The sequence below is a fragment of the Leucoraja erinacea genome, chromosome 9 (assembly GCF_028641065.1).
Source record: "Leucoraja erinacea ecotype New England chromosome 9, Leri_hhj_1, whole genome shotgun sequence".
NCBI classification, from domain to species: domain Eukaryota; kingdom Metazoa; phylum Chordata; class Chondrichthyes; order Rajiformes; family Rajidae; genus Leucoraja; species Leucoraja erinaceus.
In genome coordinates, this window is record NC_073385.1 from 11,975,776 (window position 1) to 11,989,827 (window position 14,052).

Genomic DNA, 14,052 nt, shown 5'->3' on the forward strand with positions numbered 1-14,052 from the left:
AGGGACGGGGAAAAATCTGTGGACAATTATTACCACAGAGGCCAAGTCATTGAGTATTTTTAAAGCGGATTAATAAGAGCGGCAAAGGTTACAGGGAGAAGGCAGGAGGATGGGGTTGATCGGGAGAAACAGATCTGTGATGATTGAATGTTGGAACAGACTCAATGGGCCAAATGACCTAATTCTGCTCCGATGCCTCATGGTCTTATGGGGGAGTTGAAAAAAGGCTTTAATTTAATTAGCATTAATCACATCCATCATAAGACGCTACCAAACAGTTGCACAGCCAAAGGAATATTACTCCTACGATGTGACTGCTGAGGTGGAAACAGCACAGCCAAATTGTTTGTATCAACAGTAACACAAGAAAGGCGGGGTATTTTTTTTAGTGACATTGATTGGAGTATAAATAATTGCAGGGACTTTGGGGGGAGGGGGGAAAGGGGGAGTGTGAATGGGGGGGGGTGGGGAGGTAGGGGGGGGAAAGGGGGAGGGAGAATAGGGGAGGTGACGGGAGGTGGGGAAGGGATGGCACTCATTCTTTACAATTATGTCATGAGATTTTTTCACAGCTAAGCCTATGGAATTAATAAAAATGTGTGAGGTAAATTGGGTATATCATTGCAATGATGTTCCAATTTTTTTAAAATATTACTAGCAAAAACAGGCCGCGGAAACAGGCCCTTCAGCCCACCGAGTCCGCACCGACCCGCAATCCCCGCACACTAGCACTATCCTACACACACTAAGAGCAATTTTACAAACGCACCAAGCCAATTAATCTACAAACCTGTACGTCTTTGGAGTGTGGGAGGAAATGGGAGATCTCGGAGAAATCACATGCAAGTTACAGGGAAACCGTGCAAACTCCGTACAGACAGCCCCCAATGTAGTCAGGATTACATCTGGGTCCATGGAGCTGTAAGGCAGCAACTCGACTGCTGTGCCACCGTGCCGCCCCCAATGAAGAGGGTCTAATGAGGATGGCTCTCTGTTTAATAGCCAGTGGACTTCACGGCACTGTCTTGGACTTCAAGACTCCTCGATGCCCATCTGCAAAGGAGTATATACTCCACAAGCCTAGTGTCTCCACAATATGGAAAGAAATGCAAAAGGATTAACCTACAATAAGTATAGGAAGGAACTGCAGCTGTTGATTCACACTGGAGATAGACACAAAATGCTGGAGTAACTGCGGGTCAGGCAGCATCTCTGGTGAGAAGAAATGGGTGACATTTTGGGTCGAATTGGCCTCTGTAGATTGTCGCGATGTGTAGGGAGTGGATGAGGAAGAGAGATAGAACTGGTGTGAATGTGCGGTTGATAATTGGCATAGACTGAAGAAGGGTCTAGACCCGAAACGGGCACCTATCCATTTCCCCCTGAGATGCCGCTTGGCCCGCTGAATTACTCCAGCATTTTTGATGTAAGCAAGCATCTGCAGTTCCTTCCTGCACACTTGGATTTTGTGACTACCTAACCTGTACTGAGGCCTCTCCTCGGGTAATCACTCTACCTCTCCCTTGCTTTCTCCTTATGACGAGCAAGTGTGGGGGCTTATCAGAAAAGCCCTAGGATTCAGCCTCGCCATTTTCTTGCCCAGAGATGTCCTAGAGCCAAACAGTAGTTGTGACATCTGTCAGTGGCCCTGTCAAACTAGAGAGATACATTGGTATCTTGTTGGTTGCTAGACTCAATCACCCTTCAAGGCCGGTACTCCATTCGAGTCATGTGACTAGATCTCCAAAGAGGGCGATTGGTCGGTGTCAGTCACGTGGCTTTTGCCCGCCAATCACTATGGCAGAAAGGAGTAGAGCCAGGCCAAGTTTGGTGGGATATGGACCAGGCGCAGGCAGGTGGGACTAGTGTAGCTGGGACATGTTGGTCGGAGTGGGCAAGTTGGGCTGAAGGACCTGCTTCCATATTGTATCACTCCATGACTCTAAGTCCATCAGGTGACCTGAAGGAGCCCATGATGGGGCCATGGTGGGAACCTGGTCTTGGTCTTGAACCTTATACTGAGGTCCAGGTTGGACTCTCAATGCCTGTGGGTGCAGTGCTTCCCCGCCCTGGGCTCGCAAGGATTTACCTGCATCTGCCCTTATGTTCTGAAGGCAAACCAACCAGTTCAAGTGGAGGCACGGGGAACTGCAGAGGCTGGATACTTGAGCAAAACACAAAATGCTGGAGGAACTCAGCGGGCCAGGCAGCATAGAAACATAGATAAATAGGAGCAGGAGTAGGCCATTCCACCCTTCGAGCCAGCACCGCCATTCAATATGATCATGGCTGATGGAGCCGCCAAGACATTTGACAACTGTTGCGATGCTGTAAGGTCATAAGGCCATAAGTGATAGGAGCAGCATTAGGCCATTCGGCCCATCAAGTCTACTCCGCCATTCAATCATGACTGATCTAACTCTCCCTCCTAACCCCATTCTCCTGCCTTCTCCCCATAACCTCTGACACCCGTTCTAATTAAGAATCTATCTATCTCTGCCATAAATATATCCACTGACTTGGCCTCTAGCCTTCTATGGCAAAGAATTCCACAGATTCACCACCCTCTGACTCAAGATATTCCTCCTCGTCCCCTTCTTAATGGAACGTCCTTTAATTCTGAGGCTGTGACCTCTAGTCCTAGACTCTCCCACCATTTCTCTCCCATCATTCAGTCATTCAGAATTCCCAGTTTTAACTAAATGGGCCAAAGCCAAGGATGCGGTTAGAGATCATTCTCTGGCTGCAAGGTCATATTTTATTTTTCCCAAGCCTCTCCTGGCTTCAGGCTTGAAAAATCACTTAAACGTTAATCTTTGAAATCTCGCTTCCATAATGAATGGAAATGAATGTAAAAAAAAAAAAACTGAATTTAAAACCCATAGCACTTGGAAATCTAAACTAGGTAAGCACCTGGGAAATGTGTAGGAAGGAACTGGCAGATGCTGGTTTACACCAAAGATAGACACAAATTGCTGAAGTGACTCAGCGGGACTGGCAGCATCTCTGGATAGATGTTTGAAGAAGGGGTTGTGACCCGAAACCTCACCTATTCCTTCTATCCAGAGATGCTGCCTGTTCCGCTGAGTTACTCCAGCAATTTGTGTCTGTCTTAAGCACTGGGAAATGTTACATGTACATTGGAATCCTTGAAAAGTGGGAAGGATAAATCAGACCATAACGAGTTGGTCTCCATTTGTTGTCTTTTTGGAATTATATGGTGCAACACAATTGTAAAAGTTAACTGTTTCAAGACTGGATGAGGGATGGTCAAGATTATAAACAATGATCTCTTTACTTCTTTTTTTTATTTTCTTACTCTCTTTTTCCTATTTTCTTTTCTTCAACTTTCTTCATTCATTCTTCTTTTTTCTTCTTTTTCACACACTATATATCTCACGTTTTTCAATCCTTTACTTGTCACAGTCTGCCCTCTCCTCATTCTCATCCACTTCACCTCCCAGTACTTTTCCACCGGTCCCTCCTTCTCCTCGCCTGCCTGCCACTCCCCTCTCATCAGCCCAACTCTCCTCACCTGTTGCCTCTGATCACCAATTAACCCGGTATATAGACTCTCCTCACCATTCACACAGTGCCAGATTGTTCTCAGCATTCATGCAAGACTCTCCAGCGATTTCCCGACTGACTACACGGATTCGAACCTGCCTGCCCCCGACCATTCCGTCCTGTCGTCTTCCTGGATATCACCTCAGCCTTCTGTCCCCGACCACGGCCTTGGTCCCGTACCTCCTGGTTTCTGTCTGCCTCTCTCCTGGGCTGTTTGGTGTATCCCTGCAACGGCTCCTCGACTTCCTGCCTAGCTTCGACTCTCCTTTCGTCTGTCCCTCGCTGGTTTGTTTGCATCGTGTGTTGGATCTCCTGGTTACCGGACCTTCCGCTACCCCGACTATGTCTCCTGCCTTCCCCTCTTCGGAACCCTCGCTCAATCCTGAGCCTCTGTGTGAGTACGGTGTACCCATTCCTGTGTTACTACTCTGTGTTACAGTATCGTAATAAAGTTCATGGCCAATTATACCTGCCTGATTCTGTGCTGCTATTGGGTCCAAGCTATACCAGTTACATTACTATCTAATTTATTTTATGAAAATGTATTATGAAAATATATATTTGGCACTTTGGTGCCATATGATTGTACTTGCTTCTAATAAAACTAAAAAAAATAAAAAGTGGAGGAAATTGAGACAAATTCGAACTGAGGTAAAATGGTACCAATGATAAGTTGAGGGAGTGAAATGAACTTGAGCAACAGAATAGCCCGGGGCTTGAGAATTTCATCAGCACGAGAAGGAAAAGGGTTGCGGAGCCAACATTTACTCTTGTGTTCTTAAGGCAAAACAGGCAACTAATCTGGAGCAACATAGAAATTAGGTGCAGGAGTAGGCCATTCGGCCCTTCGAGCCTGCACCGCCATTCAATATGATCATGGCTGATCATCCAACTCAGTATCCCGTACCTGCCTTCTCTCCATACCCCCTGATCCCCTTAGCCACAAGGGCCACATCTAACTCCCTCTTAAATATAGCCAATGAACTGGCCTCAACTACCCTCTGTGGCAGAGAGTTCCAGAGATTCACCACTCTCTGCGTGAAAAAAGTTCTTCTCATCTCGGTTTTAAAAGGATTTCCCCTTTATCCTTAAGCTGTGACCCCTTGTCCTGGACTTCCCCAACATCGGGAACAATCTTCCTGCATCTAGCCTGTCCAACCCCTTAAGAATTTTGTAAGTTTCTATAAGATCCCCTCTCAATCTTCTAAATTCTAGAGAGTATAAACCAAGTCTATCCAGTCTTTCTTCATAAGACAGTCCTGACATCCCAGGAATCAGTCTGGTGAACCGTCTCTGCACTCCTGAACTGTCTCTGCACTCCTGAACCGTCTCTGCACAACAGGGGACCGCAAATGCTGGAATCTGGAGGAGCTTAGCAGGCCAGGCAGCATCTGCAGAGGAAATGGAAGGCAACATCTCGGTTCACTGAACAAGATGCAGTACAGCACAAGAAGAGGCCCGTTGGCCCACAATGTCCATGCCAAACATGATGCCAAGACCAAAGACAGACACAAAATGCTGGAGTAACTCAGCAGGACAGGCAGCATCTCTGGTCAGAAGGCATGGGTGACGTTTCGGGTCGAGACCCTTTAGGTCTGGTGCAGGGTCTCGTCGTCCCGAAATCTCACCATATTAATGATTTTACAAAATTCCCCGTTCGCTCTGCTGCCCCTGCTAGCGGCAGGAGGGAGGGACTATAAAACCAGGAAGTGGTGTGCCTCAATCAGTGTCTGCAAGCTGGAGGAAGGCAGAGGGTCATGTTTCTCTGAGCTGTGAATAACACTGAACACATGTCTACTCAAATGTAAACGTCCTTAGTGGTTCTAAAACGCTTGCAGAATGTGTCTATTGGTTCTAAAATGTTTGCAAAAAGTGTTTATTGGTTCTAAAATGTTTACAAAAAGTGTCTCTTTTGGTTCTACAATGCTTGCAGAATGTGTCTTTTTTGGTTCTATAATGTTTTTTAGGTTCTTTCCCCCCCCCCCCCCCCCCCATCTCCTCTTCTCCCCACCTCTCCTCTCCACCCCCTCTCCTCTCCACCCCCTCTCCTCTCCACCCCTCTCCTCTCCACCCCCTCTCCTCTCTCCCCCCTCTCTCACCCTTTCTCCTCCCTTCTTCTTTCTCTCTCCCCCCCCCCCCCCTCTCCCTCCCTACACCCCCCCTCCCCTCTCAGCACCCCCCTCTCTCTCTCCCCCTCACTCGCTCCTCCCCTCCTTTCCCCCTCACCCACCCTAACACTTATCCTCCTCTCCTATATATATATACTAGACCAAGTGCAGACCCGTTGGGTCTGTTCCCCCAACATGTGGGGGGGGGGGGGGGTATAGTTAGTGTGTGTGACGCTGCGTGCCGCATCCCCCCCCCCCCCCCCCCCCCCCCACCCCCACCCCCACAACCGCACGTTGGGGGAACAGACCCAACAGGACTGCACTTGGTCTAGTATATATATATATATATATATATATATATATATATATATATATATAGTTTTATCAATTCTCCCTGCAACCTCCAGCGTTCCAGAAAAAAACAATCCAAGTCTGTCCAACCTCTCCCTCCTGTTAATACTCCCCTAATCCAGGCAACATTCCTGTAAACCACCTCTGCACCGTTCCCGAAGCCTGCTCGTCCTTCCCGTAACGGGGGCGAATGCACATCAGCAAGCAAACATGTGGACCGGTTAGTTTAAAAACCGACAACGTCTCGTTACTCAAATAACCAAAGAGAACGCGAAGGGACGGGAATTAAAAGCGACTAAAATTAATTGGTAGAGAAAGATTGTCAGGGCAAAGGGAAATATATATATAGATATATCACAGTGTGGAGAGGATAAATGAAATTGTAGCGGAAACAAGCCCACAAGAGGAAAAAGTGGAGCGAGAGGAGAAACGAGCAACGTTTGTTGTGCAGATGATTAGTATTCGGTTCACAACCAGTCTCCGCTCCAGGGAGGGGGGGGAGAGAGGGGGGGGTGGGGGAGTGAAGGAAGGAAGGGAGGAGTGAGGGAGGGAAGAGAGAGGTGAGGGAGAGAGGGGGAGGGAGGGAGAGAGAGAGAGTGGGGGGGTGAGGGAGGGAAGGAGTGAGGGAGAGAGGGAGGAGGGAGAGAGGGGGGGGAAGGAGAGAGGGGGGGAAGGAGGGAGGGAGGAGAGAGAGGGGGAGGGAGGGAGGGGAGCACCGTGCGAGGCAGTCGCTGGAAAGGGACACACACACACACACACACACACACACGTTAGCTTGCCCGGCGCCGCTGAAACAACACATCCATCCACACGCCGCCTTGTATGGTACATGGACTGAGCCACGTTGGCGAAGTGGCTGTGTGTGATCGGGCCAGCTCTGCCCTTCATGCCTCGGCTTCCCCGCCGCTGACCGCCACCCTCAACTGGAGGAACGGGTCCAGTCGCCGGCAACGTTCGGCGCCGGATCCACAAGTGATTCATTTCAAACACCTCCAGCGAGTATATATCTTTTTTTGTGTGGCTGGTGTTGTTATTTTGCCCGAGAGTGCCGCTGCCCACGGAAACAGCCCAGCCTTCGGGGAGTTGCTGGTCAGTGCAGCCGGACAGATGCCTCGATGTGCCCGCCCGATGCAACTTTGCTGCCGATGGCAGGTAAGATGAGCGCTGATAATATGCAGGACTATACCCTAGAATAGGTGTGTGTGTGTGTGGGCGGGGGGCGAGGAACGAACGGAGAGAGGGGAAGAGGAGAGGGGGAGAGAGAGGAGATGGGGAGAGAGATGGGGAAGAGAGATGAGGGGAGAGGGGAGGGGATGAGAGATGAGGGGAGAGGAGAGGGGAAGAGAGATGAGGGGAGAGGAGGAGGGGGAGGGGAGAGGGAGGGAGGGGAAGATAGATGAGGGGGAGAGGGGAAGAGAGATGAGGGAGAGAGGAGAGAGGGGAAGATAGATGAGGGGAGAGGAGAGGGGGAGAGAGATGAGGGGGAGGAGAGGGGAGGGAGGGAGAGAGAGATGAGGGGAGAGGGGGAGAGATATGTGTTTAGAGAGATGAGAGGAGGGGAAGAGGGGGGATAGGGGAGTGTGAGAGAGAGAAGAGGCGGAGAGAGAGATGAGGGGAGAGGAAAAAGGGGAGGAAAAAAGGGGGGGGAGAGGATGGGGTGGGGGGTGGGGAATGATGGGGGTGGGGGGGTGGGGATGGGGGGGGGGGGGGGGGGGGGGGGTTGTGAGGAGGGGAGGGGGTGGGCGTGGGGGAGAGGAGAGGAGGGAGAGCAACTTGCTCGCCGCAAGTACCTTTGCCTTTGCACGGACGAGATGCGAAACTCTTGATGTTACTAAAGCGCAGCTTGCGCGGGGAGGGGAGGCTCGGTTCCTGCAGCGGTCCGGATCCCAATACTAAACACTGCTTGTGATGGAAGTGAAGTTATGTGTGGGAAGGATGCATTTGATTCCGCCTGGGGGTTTTTTTAACGTGAATGTTGTACGCGGTCTTCTCTAGATTGTGTCAGTAGGTGGATTGGAAAGTTGGTAGATCGCTACGGGAGAGTCGCGTCTGTAGGAACAGCAGATGCTGGCTGTCACCGAAGAGAGACACCAAATAACCTGGAGTAACTCAGCGCGTCGGCTAGCATCTCCGGAGAGAACGTCACCCATTCCTTCTCTCCAGAGACGCTGTCTGACCCGCTGAGTTACTCCAGCACGCTGTGCCTATAAACCAGCATCTGCAGTTCCTTCCACATTCTCCTTCTATCCGTCAGCCTGAGAAACGGGGATATTTCTCTTTTACTTGGAAACAGGGATATTCCCAACTCCCACGCGGAAATTGGTGCCGTTTATTCGCAGCCCCGTGTGTATTTAATGATAAGGAGAATCCTCGGGCCAGCGCGTTTGCAGGCTGCCTCGGCAGGTATTTCCATTGATTACAATGTGAATTGCAGACATCGTTCTCAGCCTGGTTTCTGCTGCGCGTTCCCCACGGTCCTCCCTTCCACACTGTATATACTAACGGCTGTATATATATATAAAATAAAACATTGCCATCACTTGTCTTCACAATGAAAGAGGGTGTGATGATATAATTGGCTTTTAGTAAAAAAATAAATTCAATTAGCCTTGACTGACTCTCAGGCTGAAGAATGGTCTCGACCAGAAACGTTCTCTCCAGAGATGCTGCCTGACCCGCTGAGATTCTCCAGTCTTTTTGTCAGCATCCAAAGCTTTCATTTTTAGTTTTAGTTTAGGGAGACACAGCGCGGAAACAGGCCCTTCGGCCCGTCCAGTCTCCACACTAACACTATCCTAGATACACTAGGGACAATTGATATTTCCACCAAATTAACTTTGAGACCTGTAAGTCTTTGGAGTGTGGGAGGAAACCGAAGATCTCTGAGCAACGTACGGGGACAACGTACAAACTCCGTACAGACAGCACCCGTGGTCAGGATCGAACCCGGATCTCTGGCGCTGTAAGGCAGCAACACTACCGCTGCGCCACCAGCTTCTTCCTTGCCCGCTTTTGTGTGCTTTTGGGCTGAAGACCCACCTTGTACGCCCTCTTACCGCGCGGTTACTGATCTCTCTATAGAGTGCTGGCCATACCAATGGGCGAGTTGGATCAGAAAGCCATCACTCCCCAATTCTGTCTGACCCCCCCCCCCCCCCCCCCTCCCCTCCAGGCCACTTGCATCTTGAAGAAGTGTCTCAACCAGAAACGTCACTCATTCCTTCTCTCCAGAGATGCTTAGGTCGGGTCTATCCACAACTGCCGAAACGTCACTTTGGGTCCATCTTCGGTCCTGCAGTTCTCTCTCTACACACGCCTCCTGCATTGGTGCTCGCACTCAGATGCATGAATCCAGGGTGAAGATAGACCCACAAAATGCTGGAGTAACTCAGCGGGACAGGCAGCGTCTCTGGGGAGAAGGAATGGGTGACGCTTCGGGACGAGACCCTTCTTCAGACCTTCGTCACATTCCTTCTCTCCAGAGACGCTGCCTGTCCCGCTGAGTTACTCCAGCATTTTGTGTCTTTCATCGGCGTCAACCTGCATCGGCAGTTCCTTCCTGCTTGGATAAGGCAAGATGGTTGGGTGCGAACGGGTAGCATTGCAGTGAGAACGGCGCCCTGCCACCCATAACCGTCACAGTAGACGCGGGTGGTTAGGGAGGTAGGAATGAAGAACTCATTAAGTTTGCGGATGGATTCAACCCCCGTGGACCACGGCATCCAACTTTGCTGTTGTCGGGCCGTTAATATCAACACCTTCTCTCCTCACCCAACCCAACACTTGGTTCCAACAGTGTTGCGAATACTGATTTCCCCACTTCTGGCAAATAGATTCAGATTCAGATCACACCAGTGTGTACATCATACGGTCATAAGTGATAGGAGTAGAATTAGGCCATTCGGCCCATCAAGTCTACTCCTCCATTCAATCATGGCTGATCTGTCTCTCTCTCCTAACCCCATTCTGCCTGCCTTCTCTCCATAATCTCTGACACCTGTACTGATCAAGAATCTATGTTTAAGAAGGAACTACAGATGCTGGAAAATCGAAGGTAGACAAAAATGCTGGAGAAACTCAGCGGGTGAAGCAGCATCTATGGAGCGAAGGAAGGGTTTCGACCCGAAACCTTGCCTATTTCCTTCGCTCCATGGATGCTGCCTCACCCGCTGAGTTTCGCCAGCATTCTGATCAAGAATCTATCTATCTCTGCCTTAAATATATCCACTGACTTTGCCTCCACAGCCGACTGTGGTAAATAATTCCACAGATTCACCACCCTCTGATTAAAGATGAATGAAATTCCTGGTTGGCATGCAACTGGTAGAGCACAAAATCACGAGAGGAATAGATCATGTGATTGCGGAGTCTCTTGCCCAGAGTAGGGGAATCGAGAACCACAGGACATAGGTTTAAAGTGAGGGGGGAAAGGTTTAATGGGAACCAGAGGGGTAATCTTTTTAAACAAAGGGTGGTGGGTATATCGAATGAGTTGCCAGAGGAGATAGTTGAGGCAGGTACAATCATAACACTTAAGAGGCATTTGGACTGGTACTTGGATAGGATAGGATTAGAGGGTGATGGGCCAAGCATGGGCAGGTGGGACTAGTGTAGATGGTCGGTGTGGGCAAGTTGGGCGAAAATGGCCTGTTCCAACACTCTATGACTCTATGACTCTTGTCAGTACAAAATATATATTATAATAATAGATACAGTAATAGGGGCAATAATCGAATAAGCTAATGTTGTGGAGTTATGAGTAAAAGTGGCAGCATCTCCGGGAAGAGAGTGGGTTGGGTGGGGGGTGATTTGTTCATGAGTCTGATAGAGTGGGCAAGAGACCAATCTGAGCTCACAATGTCCAAGCCATCGAGCACCTGCATCTTCTCCAAGATACTATCATAGCGGCACAATGGCGCAAGGGTAGAGTTGCTGCCTCACAGCGCCATAGACCCAGGTTCAATCCTGACTACGGGTAGGGAGTTTCTACGTTCTCCCTGTGACCAGGTGCTCCGTTCCCTACCACACTCCAAAGACATACAAGTTTGTGGGTTAATTGGCTTCAGTAAATTGTAAAATTGTCCTGAGTGTGTAGGATAGTGCTGGTGTACGGGGCTCTAAAAGCATAACGCAAAGGGAATGGCCAGGGTGACATGCACGCTTGAAGATACTTCCCATCTTCCTGATGCCACACACTGAAGATGGACTGTATGTAAGCTAGTGATGAGCCTGTGATGGATTGCGATGCTCGAGGGCAGGATTGTGGCCACACCAGGCTGAGATGCAGCTCATCAGAATATTCTCTGTAGCGCATCTGTTGCAGTCTGAGAATCTTCATGGACATGCTAAAATCTTCTCGGACACCTAAGGAAGTAAATACACTGACAGGCTTTCTTGTTTACCACATCAGTGTGAATGGACCAGGTTAGATTGTGCGGTGATATTGAAGCTTGGGAACTTGAAACGGTTGAATATTTTTGTACCGTCTCTTTGTTGATGAGGCCAAGCTGGGTTATCATGCAGTTCCATGGAAAGCTCCAGGCCTCTTGGGTCAACAACCATCTCTTGTCATCAACGACCGGGGCTGTTGGCCTGACGCCATGGCACAAGGTTCTCGATCTCTTCCCTGCACTCCGTCTCATCGTCATGAATGGCTCCATCCCTGTGAAGATGTACATTCAAAGCACCAGACCATGCAGTGTGAAGACAAGGGAGGAGTGGACCGCCTCACAAATTGTCCACCCACTGACCCATCCCTGGAAGTGTCCGTAATCGCCACACTGATTTCCGCCATGCGACATCTCAGAACCCAGAGGACTGCAATGGAAGCGAGCCATGCTGAGAAACTGCCCGAGAAGAAGGTAAGAAGGACATCACAACCCAGCCCTCCGCTTGGTGCCCAGAATACAGAGTCACACGGCGTGGAAACAGACCCTTCGCACCAACTTGCCCACCAACTTGGCCTGGATATAGTGGATGTAGAGAGGATGTTTCCACCAGTGAGGGATCTAGGACCAGAGGCCGTAGCCTCAGAATTAAAGAAAGTTCTTTTGTGAAGAGAGATGAGGAGAAACCTCTTTAGTCAGAGGGCGGTGAATCTGTGGAATTCGTCTGTGGAAGCCAAGTCAATGGATATTTTTAAGGCAGAGATAGATATCGCAAACAGAGATAGATTGACAGATTCTTGATTAGTACGGGTGTCAGGGGTTATGGGGAGAAGGCAGGAGAATGGGGTTAAGATATGAATGGCAGAGTAGACTTGATGGGCCAAATGGCCTAATTCTGCTTCTATCACTTGTGAACCTATGAACAAAGCAGAACGACTAACCTGGACCCAACAGCAACCATGCAGTACCATGGAGAGCTCCAGGCCCGTCTAGGCCGAGTTTACAAAGGCAATTTCAATCACATTTTAAAAAAAATGTTTTAAGTTGAGCCCAAGCTTTAAATGGAGTTTGGTCCAAGGAACAGATAACAGTTTTTGGGGAATGTTTTGAGAATTAAAAAGGGGATTGGATAGTTTTGGGCTGGAGAAGGCGTGTAAAAGGATATTAAATGGAAATCCTGTGTTGGAAGGAACTGTCAATGCTGGTTTTAACCAACTTACTTACTGCCTATTATGCCTCCTGGCATGTAGGACGGCAATGAAGGTCCTCCACTCCTGTCTGTTCTGGGCTAGCTTCTGGACACTACCCCAGGTCAGTCCCTTCCGGTGTCCAGTGCAGGGCTATTCTTGGTGTGCTGTCTGATACATTCATCCTAGCATCTGTCGATAGCCTTGGAAGTCCATCACGCCCAATAGTGTTGATTCCTTCAGTTGCTGTTTCTGTAACATATTTGTTTTACGAGACAGGGTTGTTAGCCCTGTGCTCAGCCTCCAACCTGGAGGACCAGTGGATCGCTCTTCGTCTCGCCTCTACCCTTCGACCTCCCACTGGCATAGTTCTAGGGGTCACTGAGACACACACGCTCCCCGGCCACGACAAGGTTGCAATCCAACAGGGAGGGTTTTAACCAATGATAGACACAAAAAGCTGGAGTAATTCAGTGGGTCAGCCAGCATCTATGGAGAGAAGGAATGGGTGACATTTCGGGTGGAGACCTTTCCTCAGACCCGAAACATCACCCATTCCTTCTCTCGAGAGGAGTCTGAAGAAGGGTCTCGACCTGAAACATCACCCATTCCTTCTCTCCAGAAATGTTGCCTGACCCGCTGAGTTACTCCAGCTTTAAATGCAAGTCCTGGCCGGCTATGCCTGACTGGTTGTATGCGTGCAGCCTTTGGTGAATGTATTAATGACTGAAGTCGTTGTATGGGTCAATGACTGCTTTGCAAAGAGTAAAGCCCGCCGAGCAGAGTGACCAGCCTAGAATGAGCGCAAGGTTTTGAGTCTGAGGAAGGGTCTCGACCCGAAAAGTTACCCATTCCTTCTCTCCAGAGATGCTGCCGGTCCCGCTGAGTTACTCCAGCTTTTTTGGTCCATCTACAAGTTTGCTGCTGATGGTTAAAAATTGCACGTCAGGTTTTAAGTGCGCAGTTCGGTGGGAGGGTTGAGGCGTTGAATGCTCGCTATATTAATGGCTGCATGGTGAACAAACTACTTCAGAATGAAAGTCATTATGTGAAGCACAGTGAACATTTATATATAATGAGGTGCTTTCTGAATACATTATTTTCACTATCTTCAATTGATATTACCAATGATGAATTTCCTTCCATTGCCATTATGTTTGTAATTTTGAATTCTGAAGTTTCCCAGTTATATAAATAATGCAAGATGGTCAGTAAGCCATTATTCTGTAGTTGAAAACAACAAGCAAATTCAAGCCTGTTATAACCCTCCTCTGGATAGCACTTCTCAGCTATAGATAAACTATGAAGACGTCTGTAGTAAGCAAGCTCATCAGTTCAGTTTAGTTTATTGTCACGTGTACCGAGGTACAGTGAAAAGCTTTTGTTGCATTCTAACCAGTCAACGGAAAGACAATACATGCTGACAATCGAGCCGTTTACAGTGTGCAGATA

The 14,052-nt window shown here is 49.0% G+C and overlaps 1 protein-coding gene across 1 annotated transcript in view; it reads left to right on the plus strand.

Annotated features, from left to right (window-relative positions):
• Positions 1-6,787: 6,787 nt before the first annotated feature.
• syndig1l (synapse differentiation inducing 1-like) overlaps positions 6,788-14,052 on the plus strand; it is a 147,271-nt gene continuing 140,006 nt past the window's right edge. Inside the window, exon 1 of the mRNA XM_055640136.1 lies at positions 6,788-7,178. The gene's annotated coding sequence lies outside the window, so the exon portion shown is untranslated. The remainder of the gene's footprint in view (positions 7,179-14,052) is intronic.